The sequence below is a fragment of the Phascolarctos cinereus genome, unplaced genomic scaffold, assembly GCF_003287225.1.
Source record: "Phascolarctos cinereus isolate Bilbo 61053 unplaced genomic scaffold, phaCin_HiC Scaffold_2;HRSCAF=192, whole genome shotgun sequence".
Lineage (NCBI taxonomy): Eukaryota > Metazoa > Chordata > Mammalia > Diprotodontia > Phascolarctidae > Phascolarctos > Phascolarctos cinereus.
In genome coordinates, this window is record NW_027555625.1 from 235,943,172 (window position 1) to 235,959,558 (window position 16,387).

The 16,387-nt window shown below is 38.4% G+C and overlaps 1 long non-coding RNA gene across 1 annotated transcript in view; it reads right to left on the minus strand.

Moving 5' to 3' along the window:
- Positions 1-1,091: 1,091 nt before the first annotated feature.
- The window catches only part of LOC110206678 (uncharacterized), a 34,700-nt gene continuing 19,404 nt past the window's right edge, over positions 1,092-16,387 (minus strand). Inside the window, exons 2-3 of the long non-coding RNA XR_002324000.2 lie at positions 13,505-13,597; positions 1,092-3,596 (exon numbers count right to left, since the gene is read on the minus strand). This is a non-coding gene — a long non-coding RNA (uncharacterized LOC110206678). The remainder of the gene's footprint in view (positions 3,597-13,504; positions 13,598-16,387) is intronic.

A 16,387-nucleotide genomic window follows, 5' to 3' on the forward strand; every position in this document is an offset into this window, starting at 1 on the left:
CCATGATTGGCACTCTAATTCATATTCTTTCCACTACATTTTGCTTCCTCAAATATACTGATAACTCACTCTGCAAATGCTATTCTGGGGTATCTGGAAGTATTTCATATCACCCCCTGCCCCAAGACATCTTGGGGTTGGGAATACTTTGGACCATAATAGCAGAAATCAAGCCTATTTTCATACTGAAAAATTGCCACACAACAAATTACACAATCACAGAATTTCAGAGTTGGAAGGAATTGTGACAGTTACCTAGTCCAACCCTAACCAGGAAAAGATGCTTAGCTAAAACACCCTGACAGCCAGCCATCTTCTCTTGCTTGCAGACCCTCTGAGAGGGAGAAACCACTGCCTCCTCAGACCTCCCAATCTGGCTCTGTTTGCTATGAAGTGTTTTTCATTTTTTTTCTTAAATAATTTATAATTTATTTTTAGTTTTCAACATTCACTTTCATTAGAGTTTGAGTTTTGAATTTTCTCCCCCACCTTCTCCCCCCTCCCCAAAATGGCATGTAATCTGATATAGGGTTTTTCTTTTTCCCTTTTAAATTTATTTATTTTATTCTGAACTTAAGAAACAAAACAAGCAATGTAGCCAAAGTCAGAAAATTGGGGGAAAATTTTATAGAGAGTTTCTTAGACAAAGAATGTATTTTCCTGTTGACACCAGGCCTATATTTGTCTCTTCACCATTTCCACCCTTTGCTCCTGTGTGTCCTCCAAGACCGTGCAGAGCAAGGTTAATCTCTCTTCATCATGAGGGACTTTTAAGTATTTGAAGAAAACTAGAATGTCCCTCTCTCTTCAGTCTTCTCTGAGGTTGTATTCTCCAGGCTAAACACACCCACCTACTTCCTTCAGCAGATACTCAAAATCAGAGATGAACACACACCCATAGCACTCCTGAGCATGGCTAGAACCAAACTGAAATGTAATTGGGAAACATTTTACAAAATAAACACAGATACAATTAAACATAGGGAATATTGCATTTTAAAACTAAGTCAATGTGTGGCCAGTAGGGATCCTTAACGGAAGAATCAGTGGTTCCCATTTCTGTTGGAATTTGACAACACTGCTCAAATGGATCTTTAAAAATTAATTTATTTATTTTTAGTTTTCAATAATTATTTCCACAAGCTTTTGAGTTTTAAATTTTCTTCCCTTCCTTCCCTGCCTCCCTCCCCAAGACAGCATGCAATCTGATATAGGCTCTATATATATATTCGTCTTAAACATATTTTCACATTAGCCTCAAATGGATTTTTGATAGGTATATGCATAACATGATATTTAATGTTTTACAGTGAAAAATATTACACCCAGTTGAACACAAGGACTATAGAACTCAGCTTGGGAAATATTGCTCTCATTTTCTTTCAAGTCAAGTACCTTATTTGTCCCTCTGCTAACTGAAAGTACCAAAAAAAAAAAAAGAGAGAGACATTGACAAGTCTTTAGGGATTTTCCCCCAAAGGGAGCATAGAATTATAGATTTTGAGACAGACAAGGCCTTAGAGGTCATTGACTCATCGGGTCATAGAATCAGAGATTTAGAGCTGAAAGAGACCTTAGAGGTCATAGTTTTTAGATGAAGAAACTGATATTAAGAGAGTCACTTGGAATAAAAGAAAGAATAAGCATTCATTAAGTACCTACTATGTACCAGGCACGTGTTAAGTACTTTATTACAAGCATTATCTCATTTTAGTCCTCATAACAAACCTAGTCCACATTTTACAGTTGAGGAAACTGAGGCAGACAGAGGTAAATTGACTTGCTTGGGGTGTCTGAGGCAAAATTTGAACACAGGTCTTCTTGATTTCAAGTTCAGCACTGTTCCTGATTACTACACTGGGATGTTTCTCAAACCAACTCCTTCATTTTGCAGATGAGGAAACTGAGGCACAGACTCAGGTAAAGCAACTTGCCCAAGTTCACATAATAGTAAATGGCTGAGATGAGATTTGACCCCAAATCCATCTCTCTTTTCACGGAGCCACATTTCTTCCTATGTTTTAAAAAAGTTGGAATAGTAAACGTGAAATGTTTAGCATTTCATCTCTTCACATGCATGACTTTGATGTGGACATAATTCAAAGACTAAGGCATATTCCACTAGGGATAAAAGTACTTTAGGGGAAACAAAGTATTTCAGGAATTTTAAACATTTTTGTTAGTAATACAAGGTGAAATAGGGCCCCTGAATCTAATGAGCAAGACAAGTATATATATATATAGTGAGCAAAATTCTCTGAAAATAAAAACGGTATTTGTGCTGTGTTGCAAGCTAGGCATTTCCTTAATGTTCAAATTTTTGTCAAGGCAGTTCTGAGAATGAATTTTTTATCTTCCCCTAAATCCCACGGTTGTGGTAACTCTTTTCTACCAGCTGAATCAGTCTTGTTTCAAGAATGTGGTCACAATATGTATGCATTTTATTGAATCTCTTATACAGTCCCCAAATGTATTTTCTTGCCAGGAGAGAAGGAATTTATCTGATCAACAAACTCCCCTTTCTTATCTGGCTGGGAGAGGCCACCTTTTAAACAGAAGGCATTGTTTTATACTCACAGTGGCATTTGTGGCACCTGGACCTATGCCTCACCTATGCTGGAAAAGTATAATGACCTCACCTGTCAACCCATCACAAGCATTTATCAAGTTTTTACTTACAAAGACAAAAGTGAAAATAGTCTCTGCATAGAAAAAACATGCAATGGGAAGCTATAATGGGGGAAATTATACACATATATACATATGCACATACATATACATATATGTACATATATATATACACACATGGAGATAGATATAGATGTGGATATAGATATAGATATATAGTGACTGATTCCGAACTTCCCCTTCTGGAGTAAGGTTGGTTATAACTTCCCCCTCAGGGTCCTAGAGTTTAACCAATTATAACCAATCACTATCAATTTACTGTTCCAAAGAGATATTGATTGCAAAAATATAGCAAGTAGTAGGTGGTATAGTAGGTTATCAATTATCAATCAGTTAATCAATTCATATCAATGGACTTGTTTCAGGAAGATCTGAGTCTGAATTCTACCTCAGACACTTAACTACTTATGTGACCCTGGGCAAGTCACTTAACTTGTCTTAGTTGTCTCATCTGTCAAATGCATATAATAATAGCATCTACCTACCTAGATCCTTGTGAAGTTCAAGTGAGATAACACATTTAAAGGGCTTTGCAAAACTTAAAGTTTTCTAGAAATTATTATTATTATTAATATAATTATTATTGATCATCATTATCATTATAGTTACTACAAACATTTCTCCCTAGTACCTAGGGGCACACCCATCTCTCTCCCTCCCTTTCCCAACCACCTTGATCTTGAAGGAGATTGTGTTCAAACTTAGTGCAGTCTCTACACAGCTTTTGCTCCAGCAAGTGCATTTCAAAGTGTAATATGGCTGATAGATGGATGAGTCCTCATCTCAGCTACCTTTGGGCTTGGCTGGTCATAAAACCAGGTATCGATTTCACTCCAGGACATCTTGGTGGCTTATTCTTCTGGTCTTCTGAAGTTCATGAGGTCATAGCTATCTTCAAATTCTTTCTCCTAAAACATGAAAACCTTCTGCAATGAGGCAGAAGACAGAGGACAGTATTCATGGGCCACATGTTGGCCTGAGACCTCTCTTCTTAAGCATTGTCTTATCAGAAACAACTGGGTGGGATAAAAACATACCAAGGACCTAAGCCCTGGCTGACTAGTACCTTTTGAACATATCTCAAGTCTGGCTACATACGCAATCAAAAAGCCTCCTCTTCACCATGTGGTTAGTGAATTAGGATCAATTATAGAATATCTGTGGATGACCAAGACCGTGTGGTGATTGTGTCATCAGAGCACAAAGTGCACGTTCAGTGGCCAGTGTCTTCATATCTACCATAAATACATATGTATGTATATGCATATGTATATACATACATACAAACATACATACATACAAAGCAGATTTAAGGCAGCCTTAGAGGGGAAGGCACTAGTAGCTGAGGGGAGTCAGGAACAGCCTCATTTAGTAAGTATCATCAGAACCTGGAAGGTTTCTTGAAGAAAACTCAGAATTCAAAGAGACAGAGGTGAAGAGGGGGACTATGCTAGGCACGGGTGACAGCCAGTACAAAGGGATGGAGACGGGTGATGGAGGAACATTAAGTAGGATAATATTTCTCAACATAGAATACATGGAATGAATGAACAAGTGAATGAGAAAGGATTTACCCCCTTACAATGTTCTAGGCACTGTGCTAAGCACTAGAGACACAAACATAAGTAAATAAGACAGTACCTGCCCTTAAGGAGCTTACATCTTAATAGAGAAAGTCAACACATAAAGGGAGTTAGAATAGGGAGAGGAATTTGGAAAAAGCCAGTATTTAGTATGGTGGCCTGGTCTCAGGCAAAATTAGAAAGTTAATGTATCACAGCTTAGGATCCCAGGGACAGAGTCTGAGTTCTGGTGGGAGAGGGATAAGGAATATGGCCAGCATGCAGGTGGCATTGTCTGGAAATGGCCGGCCAGTGATGCAGCAGCCTGGTTCCAGGAGAGATAACTCACTTATCCAAACCCAGGGTCCCTGTGTAAGGAGGATCTAAAGAAGAAAAGGCCAGGTTGTGAAGAGGTTTAAATGTCAGAGGAGTTTATATTTTATCCTAAAGGTAATAGAGAGCCACTGGAGTTTATTGAGTAAGTGGGTGACATGGTCAGAACTACTGTTTAGGAAAATCACTTGGACAGCTGTGTGGAAGAAAGATTGGAGTAGGTAGAGACTTGACTCAGGAAGACCAATTGTCACCAGAGAAGCACAGATTACATTAGTGGATTATAAGGGAAATAGAAACTTTCAAATTAATGGCCTCATATGTTCCTTTCCTTTGCCAAATCTAAGGTTCATGCTCTGGAATTTGAAGTTCACTTCATTTTTTCTTGAGAATCTTAAAAAGGAAGTATGTCATAGTAGAGAGAAAAATGACTTTAGAGTCAGAACAACTCAGGCTAAATTCTGGCTACTGAAATACAAGGTTATATGATTATAGGAAAGTCACTTAACCTCCCAATGCCCTAGGCTAGTGATGTCAAACTCAAATAGAAACAAGGGCCCCTAGTCTATATATGAGAATCCCTGTGGGTAGCATATTAAATTAGTCTCAAAATGTAATGTCATGTATGTTTTACTGTATTTTTATTTATTTTGTTAAATATTTCCCTGTTACATTTTAGTCTGGTTTGGCTGCCCTGAGGAATGTTGTGGATGGTATTTGGCCCCCAGGTCACGTGTGTGATGCCTCTGCCCTAGATCAGTGGTCTCCAAAGTGGATCCATGGCACCACACCAAAGGGACTGTTTGCTCCCAAAGGCTGGGGGAACTAACGAATCACAGAGGGGGGAAATGGTTCCCTTCAACCCTCTCCTACAGTGAATTGTAAGCTCGTCTCTGACACAACTACATAGTCCAGAGTCCTCCACTCAGCAACTTCTTTGATTGCTCTTCCATGGCTGTACCAGTGTGGGCCCTTCAAGGCAAGAAAGACCTAACCCAACATAGTCATCACCCACATCTGCACAAGAAAAGTCCCTGCCCCTCAACCCCTAGCATTCCTATATCCTGCCTTCCATCGCCATTAATAAGGCTTCCCAAGGATCTGTCCTCTGCTTTCATCTCTTCTTTCTCTGTACTGTCTCATTTGGTGATCTTATTAGCTCCCATAGGTTTAGTTATCATCTCTATCAGAATGACTTCAATATATATATAATATACATGTATATATACATACACATACACATGCGTGTATGTGTATATATATGTATAAACACACAGCACAATGTGTGCATGACGAGTCATATGAATATATTGTAAGACACATCGATACACACGTGTGTTCATATGTGCACATGTTTCACTATATATCCACCCCAATATCTTTCCTACGCCAATGGGAGCCAGCACATAACATCATGAGACTGGCGCATAATAAGCACTTAATAAGTACATGTTGACTGACTGGCTGTCTTGAGTTCTAGTCCTATGTCATGAACTGTCTGTTGGATATTTAGGTGTTGAAACTCAACAGGTCCAAAATAGAGCTCTTTGCTTTTCTCCCCAAACCTGTTCCTCTTCTGAACTTCCTGATTTCTACTGTGGATACTACCATTCTTCTCATGATCTAGGTTCTCAATCTTGGCTTTATCCCTGACTCTTAACTTTTTTCTTAAATCTCCATATCCAATTCTTGTTGTTTTGTTTTGTTTTGTTTTTTCTTTTGGCTAGGCAATGAGGGGAAGTGACTTGCCCAGGGTCACATAGCTAGTATGTGTTATGTGTCTGAGGCCGGATTTGAACTCAGGTCCTCCTGAATCCAAGGCCGGTGCTCTATCCACTGTGCCATCTAGCTGCCCCCATATCCAATTCTTTACCAAGAAAGTCAATCTCCCTCTATATTATTTCTCACATATCTCCCCTTCTCTCTTCTTAACCGCCCACCAGCCTACCGCAGTCTCATCACCTCTCACCTGGACAGTCTCCTCATTGATTTTCCTGTCTCAAGCCTCTCTTTCACTTCAATCTGTCCATCCTCTACAAAGCCTCAAAAGTGACTTTCTAAGACTTTACCTCCAGGGAGCAGCTAGGTGGTGCAGTGGATAGAGCTCTAGCCCTGGAGTCAGGAGGACCTGAGTTCCAATCTGAACTCAGACAAATAAGACTTACTAGCTACGTGACCCTGGGCAAATCGCTTAACCCCATTGCCTAGCCAAAAAAAAAAAAAGAGAGAGTTTACCTCTAGTCATATCAAGCCCCTACTTTAGAAAGTCTAGTGGCTCCCTATTTACTTTAGGATCAAATATAACTTTATCTTTAACTCATACTTTAAAATTTCATTTTTGTATAGGTCTTATAATGGACACAATGATTGATATAGTGGTACATGTATATAATTTGCGAATAAATTCACATAGATGAGGTGTATGGGAACTACTGTATTTTATTTTTTTCTGATAGGGACATGGTGTGATCAAAAAAGTTTAGAGACTACTGACCTGGACAGCTCTCTAAAATGCTAAGTTGCAGAACAGTTGTCAAAAATCCAGACTTTAAAAAAAAATGTTTCCCCCACTGAATTAGGGCTCCTTCATAAGATCCATAAGAAGTATAATTCCTTCTAAGCAACAGATTGGATGAATTTTTTCCCCTTCAAATTAATATAAAACCTCAACTACAATTCTGATCTAGGAGATAAACAATGAAGCCTTGCACCTGAAAATCAAATAGAAAAAAAAAGATGTTATATGGCCCCTCCCTGCTGTTGCATCAGTCCTATTTACAAGAGCCTATGAGGGCATGGAGACAGCCCCAGGTAGAGCTATTTTAAAGACAGGTAGAAAAAGCAGAGACTTTTGTGTCAGGGGAACTCTCCTTAAATCCTTGCTTTGCTACCTCATACCTTATTTCCCATCTCTCTGCCAGTTTCCTCATTTGTATAAACAGGAGGTTGTACAAATGATCTCTAAGGTTCCTTCTAGCTTTAAATCCCATGGTGCGAAAGAAAGAAAGAAAGAAAGAAAGAAAGAAAGAAAGAAAGAAAGAAAGAAAGAAAGAAAAAGAAAAGAAGGAAGGAAGGAAGGAAAGAGAAAAAGAAAGAAAGAAAGAAAGAAAGAAAGAAAGAAAGAAAGAAAGAAAGAAAGAAAGAAAGAAAGAAAGAAAGAGAAAGAAAATGTCACATGTACTTTGTACTTCTCCAATTATCTGATCTCAAAGCCTTCTTCTTAAGCACTAATCATCTTCTAATCTGTATCACGGTTATCTGTGCACAAGCTTAACTGCCCCTACTTGATTTTAAGCTCCTCGAGGGCTAAGACTCTGGTCTTATTTATCTCTACATCTGCCTTAGTGACTAGCATGGCACATTATCCATAGTAGGCACAAAAATGTTTGTTGAATGAATGAATTTCTAACGAAATGCTGGCTACGTGGTGACATCATTCTAATGACATGAACTTTTTTTTTGTTTCCTTCTTTAAATTGGTCATATACCTCAGGAAACTGATGATCTATACTGTGTCCGTGTGTGTGTGTGTGTGTGTGTGTGTGTGTGTGTGTGTGTGTGTGTGTGTGTGTGTATGTGTTGTCTGGACTTGCAAAATGAAATATATATATATACCAAAGCTGAGAAGTAGAGGGAAATTATTTTTTCCTTCAAGATTTAGGTTACTTAATCCCTGTGTGACCTTGGGCAAATCACCTAGTTTCCCTTGACTTCAGCTGCCTGATCTTTAAAATGAGAGGGTTGAACTAGATGCCTGTGAGGCACCAAAACATTCTATGATCCTTTTGGGGTGAGGGGGTGGGGGTTGGGTAAAACCTCTACAATGAAACAAGTTGCTTACAAAACTGCAGCCATTACACTGAGCTTTCAGATATAATAGATTAATTCTGTCCATGAATTCACCTCTTGCAACTCAGCATTTTCGGAGCATTGCCTTTGAATACTACTATCAGTAATATAGCAATTATTTCTATTAAAAGTTGCATAAGAAGATGTCTTTCCAAACCATGCAAACGTTGGTCCTTGGGGTTGTTATTCCCCAAGAACCCAGGGACTTTGTTATTACCTCTTGACCCATCCCTGTTTCCCACTGCTCCATAAGCAGTATCCACTTTACATTGGGGACTAAGGATGAAGGATTGTGTTCTCTTCCCAAGCACTGGAGCATAGGTCTTGTTGGGTAAGTCATTTGGATTAGTCTACAGAACGTCCCATGCTTTGGCTGTCTCACAAGTTTCTGTTCCACAATCTCATATGAGAAACAAATTTAGGCTTAGATAATTCTGTTTGGAATCTTCCCAAAGAACAGGAAAGTGTTTACAAGTACAGTCTTCAAGGAAGGTAAAGTAAAAATTAGGCTGTGTAGAACGGTTACAGGGAAATGAAGCTACCCACTGACTCATACTTTTGCCAGTCTATAAAGCTCTGCCACACAGACAGCCATGATCCATGTGCCCTGGCAGGGTAACGCCACATCATGAATCATGTATGCAAACAGGGGTGAGTAACAAAAATAAGGCAGCTTATTACCCTGTGACACGCGACAGTCTCATTTCAAAACAAACCATCATCCATTCAGTGCAGATTGTTTTCCACCGAGGCCTTCCTTGACTCTCCTGACTCAGCTGACCTGCCTCCTTTGTTTCTGATTTATTGATTTGGAGAACTTTTAAACCACTCCTTTGTGTTTCACAATCCCAAATTGACTCTGGCGGAGCATGCTGGGGCAAGCAGAAGAAAAGCAGCTGTCTTATTCAGCCAGTTTTTTTTTTTACAAAAACCCAAAATCCTGAAAGAACAGAATTAGGAATTGAAAGCCTAGACATTGGTTGTATTCCCTCATCTCCATTTTCAGTCAGTTTTGTTGAAATGAAAGATTTAAATGAAATCGATTTGGAAATGTAAGACTTGAAAGGAAGATAGTTTGATAACTTTAGAAATTGATTTTTTTTTTTTATCATAGTCAATGTTCCTTCCTAATTCTTTTGTTTCCAGTAAACAGTCTATTCTGCAACTCATTTGTTTTGTGAGTCTGGATCTCAGTTTCTTCATATATAAAAAAAGGGGAAGCCCACATTTATTAAGTGCCTATCATGTGCCAGGCATTGTGCCAAGTATTTTACAAATGTGATCTTACTTTATCCTCACAACACTCCTGGGAAATAGGTGCTATTTTTGTTTCCATTTTATAGTTGAGGAAACTAAGGTTGAGATTTGCCCAGGGTCACACAGCTATTAAGTGTCAGACTCCAAATCTGAACTCAGGACTTCCTGATTCTGAGCCTAGTGCTCTATTATTCACTATGCTGCCTCAGTGCCAAGAGGCTTGGTTTTAGATGAGTTCTTCCAGCTTTATAATTCTGTGATCATGTTATAAAGGCAACAAAGTATATAGTCCAGATATTGGTAAACAGGGTTTAATGTTATAATCAAATGAAACCTACAACAAAGTTAATTTGACATATTTAATGATACACACATTATTAAACTTCTTGGTAATTAGGCAAAATGGTAAATAGTTAATATAAATGCTGTAACTTGTATTGTTTTTACACAAACAAACCAAATATTTCTGGGAGCATCTGAGGACTGGAGTGGAGGCCAAAGGTAAAATGGAGAGAATGATAGAATCAAACAAAGCAGGAAACTGATGTCCCTCTAAAGACTAACAACTTATGGGGTGATAATTATCTCTTTTTCCCTACCCCTTTTGCACATCCACAACTTGAATGTCTCTCCCAGGACCTCCCAAACTTGTGCCCTCTTACAGGTGTTGGGAACTAGAACTGAATGAATGCTAGGATTTGTGTTTTGTCTCAAGGAGTAACACCTGACAGAGAGAGAGAGACAGAGACAGAGAGAAACAGAGGGAGAGGGAGAGAGGTGGGGGTTATAGATAATCCTTTCCATGTCTCCCCCTAACAAGCAGACTTATAGGTAAGCACAATAAGCTCAATGGTGTGATTAAAAGGAAGATTCAGTCTATCACGATTTTAAGGAGCAAAGATATGGCTAGAGTCATTTTAAGATAACTACAGGGTTTATTAATAGCATAGGGAGCTCTGATGGAAAACACTCTCTCGAAAAGGAAACATGTGCTTCTGCCTCACTGTTACCCAAGCTGGGTCCCAGTCTGGTCAGGCTTTGGGAAATGAAGCCATATCCATAACTCATTGCAGACAATTCCCTTGATCCATAGCAAGGTCCTTTCTGAGCCTTTTAGGCATTGTAAGGTTTTAAACTAAAGTAGACAAAGGGAACCAAGACCTTTTACAAATGCACCAATCCAGTTTAAGCAGGCCTTTGAATACACCAATCATGAGTAGATTAGATAAGGATAAACACAAGGGTTGGTAGAATTCCTTTGGTTAGGAGCTGCACTAATTAATTCATCAGGCATTCTAGCTATCTCTATCTATGGAGCCTCCTCTGGGGGTGGGGGAAGGAGCCTGGTCTAATCAGCCTGTACCAGGCCTCCCTAATGTATGTAAAACGTAGCATAAATCTTAAAGTGCTTTATAACTATCACCTATGATTAGTTCTACATAATACTTTGACTACTGACCCTTTTCCATTCCCTAAACCAGGGGTGGGGAATATGTGGCCTAAACTCTAGCGTAGGCCCTCATCATCGCACGTCTAGTTGTTAATCCAAACTGGCTTCCCTAATTCCAGGCTTCTTTTCCTTTTGATGCATCTTTGCCAGATGAATCATTTTAAAACACTATCAGTTTCCTTATTTTCTGGCACATCAAGAAACACAATGGCTGTATGATTATAGATAAGTCACTTAACCTCCTGATGCCCTAGGCCAGTGATAAGAATAGGAAGACTTTTATGAACTGATATAGAGTGAACTGGGCAGAACCAGGACAATTTACACTAACACTGATCATTGCAATCACCAATCATGCCTTCAGAAAGCTGATGATGAAGCACATCTCTTATCTCCTCCCTCATCGAGGTGATGGAATGAGTCATACGTTTTTGGTAGTAGACACTACATTAATTTGTTTTCATGACTACATTTATTTATTGCAAGGAAAACTTTGAGGTGTGGGGCATGAAGAATGAGTTAGTTAATGAGAAATGATAAAGATTGAAAAAAGAAAGAAAAGAGCATGAAACTTTAAAAATACACAGAAGAAATGGATAAGTGGTGATATTGTCACTACCTGTTAAATTTGATATAGAGACAGGGGCTAGATGGGTGATTTCACTGTAATAGGGAGAGGAAACTTCTTCTACCAGGCAGATTGGTACCTCCCTGCAGCTTATCTTTGTAGAGTGCTTCCTAGAGTATGAAAAAGTTGAGTGACCTGTCCAGGGGACTTGAACTCAGGTGTTCCTAGCTCTAAGGCCCATTCTTTGTCCACTATGCCATGCATGTTGCTTCTCTATATGAATAAGACATACTCAATAAACAAATGTTTAACGAAATTTGAATAGTACTTGGTTTAATTTTTTTTCCCTATAGTTAAATGGATAGAACATCAAGATTAGTCAATGTGTGTGTGTGTGTGTGTGTGTGTGTGTGTGTGTGTGTGTGTGTGTGAGAGAGAGAGAGAGAGAGAGAGAGAGAGAGAGAACTACAGACCTGGCCAATGAGACCTCCATCTTAAAAGTATGTGCAGGGTATTATCCCTGCTGGAACACTGAAGAGTCATGATGGAAGGGTCCTGGCCCCTGATTTGGAGCATGTGCAAACATTCTATCACTGATTATGTTCTGCTCACCAGGGAGTAACATGATGGACTGATGATATTTCAGAGCTGGATTTGAGGTGCTTTCAAAAGGCCCTAGTACATGCCAGAGTCAGCCCTGTGATATGGTGCTTTCTTTGATTTTGGTGTGGGTGAGGGAGATTTGCTTTAAGCCTCCTAATGGGGGAGAGACCGCAGACCCTCCTTACCCATTCCAACAATTGAGTCCCTATTATTTGTTTCTTTGTATTTGTTCTTTCCTGCTTTTCCTTGATGGAGAATTGGAGATGGCTATAACCTTGTGAGCTTCAAAAGGCAGAAATAGCAAGAGGTCGAGAAGCCAGAGTCCATACTGTATTTTGTGGCCAGCAGTGAGGAGCAAAATCTCAAATGACCTTTTTGATCCATTATAGATGGAAGGCAACCAGGAGGGAACAACTTATCCATCAACTATGCTACATTCAGAAGTGATCTTGGTGGGATGAATATTCAAAGCAGCCATGTAAACTCTTAACCTACTCTCCTCAATGACTGTGAGGTGGTATAGGGTAGAGCGTGCTCAGTTTATGGGGGAAATTGTTCACAACTTCTGTTATTACTATATCTTTACAGTAAAAATCCCTTTGTAAAAAGTAATTGATGTTAATTGGTTAAATGAAAATGGGGCAATAATCACTGTGATTATTGTAATGAGAAGAACACATCAGAATAGGGCTGAAGCCAACACCATTAGGGGAGATAACAGAGATAACTGTAGTAATACCTTAGTCTCCCTCAAAGTATTCAAAGAAGAAGAAGCACATTGGTTAGACTCTCTCTGAAAGATTTAGGGGAAGAAATGGCCAAGAATAACACAAAATGGGTAAGCATGGATGGAAAATTTGTGTCAATGAAGGAATCACAGAATTTTTGAGATAAAAGGGACCATAGAAACCATCTATTTCAAACAACACTTCTCCCCAAAAGAGTCCCTTCTACAATATACCTGAAGAATGGCCATCTGGTGTCTATATGATAACCTCCAAGGCTGACCATTTCCCTAGGATAGCTGAAATAATGATCATGATAATAATAGCTAGCATTTTTATAGCACTTTAAGGTTTGCAAAATGCTTTACAAACATTTTATTTTATTCTCATAACTCTCAAAGGTAGGGATTATTATTATCTCCATTTTATCAATAAGTAAACTGAGACAGATAGATGTTAAGTGACTTACCCAGTGTCACACGGCTAGTTAATGTCTAAGGTTAAATTTGAATGCAGCCCTTCCTGAATCCAGGTTCATCCACCAGCTAGCTGCCACACAGATCTGTTGTTTGGAACCAAACAGAACAAGTATGATCCTTTTTCCACATGACAGACTTTTATATACTTGAAGACAATTGTCATTTCCCCTGAGTCCTTTCTTCTGTAGTTCTTTAAATTATTCATCATATAGCATAGATTCATGGCCCTTCACCATTCTGGTTGCTTTCCTTTGGACACCCTTTAGTTTATCAACATCCTTTCTAAACAGTGTGCCCAAAATTTGACAGAATATTCCAGATGAGGGAATCTGGGGTTCAGTGGAGTGAAATTATTGCCTCCTATTCCTAGAAGTGTAGCCCTCCTAAAGTAGGCCAAGTTCCCATTAGTTTTTTTGTTTTTGTTTTTAACTTCTATATCATGCCATTGAGGTATACTGAGTTTGTAGTCCACTAAGTCCCTGAGATTTTTTCAGAAAAATTGCTGTCTAATCATGTTTTCGCTACTTTGTTCTTGTGGTTTTGATTGCTTGATCTTATATGTAAGATTTTACATTTAACCTGATTTTATCTTTTATCTCTATTTATATCTTTTAGGTTCAAACCCATTTTCTAGACTATCAGAATATTTTTCTGATTTTGATTCTGCCATCCACCAAGTTAGTTCTCCCTCTTAGCCTTCCATCAGCTGCAGATTTTATAAGCCTCTGTATACCTTCATCCAAATCACTGATAAAAAAAAACGTCAAAAGCAAAGGGCTAAGCCTAGATCCTTGGGGCTCTCCACTGGAGACCTCCTGACAATTTACATTAAACCTGCCCTTTGAGTTTGTCATTCCGACCAATTCTGAATCATCAAATCCTACGTAACCTGAATCTCTTCATTCTTTGTACAAGAGTAGAATTTGATACCCTATCAAATACCTTGCTGACATGTAGGTAAGCATCTACACCATTCCCCTGATGTACTAGTTTAGTAACTCTGTCAAAAAAAGGAAAAAAAAGATTATTCTGGAATGAGCTGTTCTTGAAGAATCTAGGATAGTTTGTTTTGATCATTGCTTCCTTTTCTAGATGTCCACTAACCGTTTCTTTAGTAATTTGTTCTAGAATTTTGTGAAAGACCCACACAGTTAAAACCATTAAAGCACCAAAGTATTATTCTTTTTTTTCCCCCCCCGGTTCTTTGAAGGTAGGGACCATGTCTTATTCTCCTTTTCTAATTCTCATTCCTACATTCCCATCCCCTACCCAGGAAAGCAAGAAACTCTTAAAAGATGCTTTAATAAATACTTATTGTATAGTTGATTTATATGTATTTAATGGTACTGAAAAAGTATAAATTCTCAGTTTTATCAAGATACTAGGAGGAAGAATGGTATACTGGTTGGAGAGCTGGCTTCAAAATCAGGTAGACCTCAGTTCAAATCCCACTTTTGATGAATATTGGTTATGTGACCCAAGGCAAATCATTTAACCTCTCTGTGTTCTGAGCACATCTCTAAAACAGAAATTCTTAACCTGGGGTCCATGAACTTGTTTTCAAAATATTGTAACAATTGTATTTCAAGAAATTGGTTTCCTTTGTATTTGATATATTTTATTTTATACACTTAAAAATATTATTCTGAGAAGTGTTCATTGACTTCAGTATTCTGCTAAAGGGGTCCATGACATTAAAAAGGTTAAGAATTATGCTTTAAGACTAATTAAAGAAGATGCTGACCTGCATTGGTAGAGAGAGCTTCCTCATCAGAGAGTTCCTTATAACAGTCCTTATACAAAGCCTATGAACATTTAAAAATTATCCCTCTTATCTTTGAAAATTAGTTTGCAAGTATTTTTTTTAAAGCAATTGTTGTGTGTGCTCTTGGGTTTATAACTGAACACAAAGAAATAGAGTTTATAGTATATCTAGGAGTTTTTATCACAAAAGATCTTGAGTTAATAATAATAATGCTATTAATGCTAATAATAGCTCACATTTATACAGCATTTTATAGTTTACAAAATTCCTTCACATTTCTTTTCTTACATAATCCTTACAACAATCATATGAGGGAGGTAATGAAACAGTAGGATCATTCCCATTTTAGAGATGGGAAAACTGAGGCCTGAAGATTAAGTGACTTGCCCGAAATGTTATCTTTAGTGTAATTGTCCATGAGCAAACATGACACCTACTCAGAAGTTCTCTTCTGATATGTCATTATTGTCTTGAGGTGGCCCTGCATTCTTGAAGGCCAATGGAGTGTAAGCTTGCATAGATCCTATCACACTGAAAAGGCTTTGAGTACAGGCCTGGTGATGGACAGTGAGTATATCTTTTGTATCTAAGGCCCAACCTATATAAGTTCAGAGAGGCTCATTACCATGCTGGCTGCAGCTGGATGGGGAGAAGTGGCCAGCTTGGAGGTGAGGAGGGAGATGCAATCTCTATCCAATAGTAAGAGTACCCACGTTAATGCAGTCACGGGGGCCTTGAAGAATTTGCAGTATTAGAAGTAAGATATTTTCCAATTCATTGAGATTTAATGTTAATCAGAAGTAAAGCAAATGTATATCTGTTCCATTTTCCATCACAATAAATCAATACTGAATTGAAATGTGTTAATGCTTTAATTAAAGAAAAACAAAGAAGAAGAAAGAAGAAGAAGCAAATCTCAGGCAAAATGTTCTGACCAAACCAGAGAACTTTAACAAAAGCTGAATGACAGAACTTCTTTAGGAAATTTGCATGTTGGAGGAAGACTTCTTCCTAGTAATTCATTCAGAGGAGCAACTGCCGGAGAGGGCATGCTTCAAATAGCTAATCTGGTGATAATGACCTAATGAAATCTGATAGTCAAACAATG